Raw genomic sequence first — 1,655 nt, forward strand, 5'->3', positions numbered from 1 at the left:
CCCATCTGTTATCTCAGATGCTGTGGACACGTTTGCGTGGAGTGGACACGTTTCTAAACCTTCTGTCTGTTCACCCCGACATGGAGCAGGAGGGGGCCCCAGACCGGAGGGAATGGGTGGTGGGAGCGGCGGGCGCGCTCGGGCGTCTCCAGGGAAGACCTCCCCCAGCCCGGGGCGTGAGCGGCGGGCCGGGCGGAACCAGGTCCTCAACCTGGGGGACTTTGCTCGCCGCCTGTGCTGGGCTCGCTGGTTTAGGAAACGCAGCCTTCCTTTCGAGACCGATTTTACACCGTGCCTTTGTCCTCTTGTTTGGTAATGAATTTTTAATCTATAATTGGTTATGGTTTCCTACGGTAAAAGGACTGTGAAGAAGAGATTGTCATATTTTTCCTTATTTCATTTATTTGATTATCACATACTACTTGCTACATCTTTACCAAATGTACCAAGAATTGGACAGGCTATTGAACGTTTCGTATGAAATGTAGGTCTACCCTCCCAAACCCTTGGGCATTTAATACAATACTAACCCTGTGTATGTGTTATGGGGTCGGCTGTGACATTTGATTTTTTGGTTGGTGGTGCCATCATGTGGACAGAACCGGAACTGCAGTCCATAGAGCACTAAAGAAAATGTACTTTCCAGCGGAGACGGATGTTTAATTGCAAACCATTTCTCTTTCGTCTTATGGATGTAATGCAAATGCAGTTAAAGTCCCAATGGGATTTTTCAGTGGAACCTGAGAAGCTGATTTTTTTATTTTAGCTGACAAGCTGATTTTTGAACTTTCTGTGAAAGTGTAAGTGACCAAAACCAGCAAGGTCACTGAAAGGAGAACTACAGGGGCCTGTCTTTCCCAGCCGTCAGGAGGGTCAGAAGCTGTAGCTGTCGGGAGAGTTTGGTCCTCTCACAGGAGCAGGAGCCAGTGGGCTAGAGCAGAGAGCCGGGAATACACCCACATGTGTGTGGGATGCTGAGAAATGAGGGAGGGGCCCAGGGTGGAGGGGCTGGTCAGTAAATGGCACTGGAAACAAACGGTTTTTCCGTATTGGAAAAACTGTTAACGTAAAAAACATTCAAACCTGTAAAGAATTTTTGTGAGTTTATTTGAGCCAAACTGTCGACAATTGCCGGGAAGCAGAATCTCAGTGTCTTTATAAAATGCTACGTACAGAGAATGGTGGTTTCTCACCTTGCTTTACACATTACAATCAAAGGAGGAGACTTAAGTGGGTCACATGAAATCCATTGGTGAGAGATTAGGGAGGCAGGAGAAAGCAAAGGGGGGGCACCTCTGAGATTGGATAAAAAGTAAAATGATAGACACATAATTCTTTTACACAAGTGGGTACAGAATATTAACAGCCAACAATCTGTACTAATAAAAGGGTAATATGCTAATTAGACCGGATCGACTGGACATCTTCCGGACAAAGCCATGGTAGTGGGGGCCCAGGCAGAGGCAGTTAGGGGCAATCAGGACAGCAGGGGAGCAGTTAGGGGCGATAGGCTGGCAGGCAGAAGCAGTTAGGGGCAATCAGGCAGATAGGCAGAGTGGTTATGGGTGATCAGGCAGGCAGGCAGGCGAGCTATTAGGCCGCACAGATTGGGCCTAAACCAGCAGTCGGACATCCTCTGAGGGGTCCCAGATTGG

Source organism: Myotis brandtii, unplaced genomic scaffold, assembly GCF_000412655.1.
Source record: "Myotis brandtii unplaced genomic scaffold, ASM41265v1 scaffold426, whole genome shotgun sequence".
Classification (NCBI taxonomy): domain Eukaryota; kingdom Metazoa; phylum Chordata; class Mammalia; order Chiroptera; family Vespertilionidae; genus Myotis; species Myotis brandtii.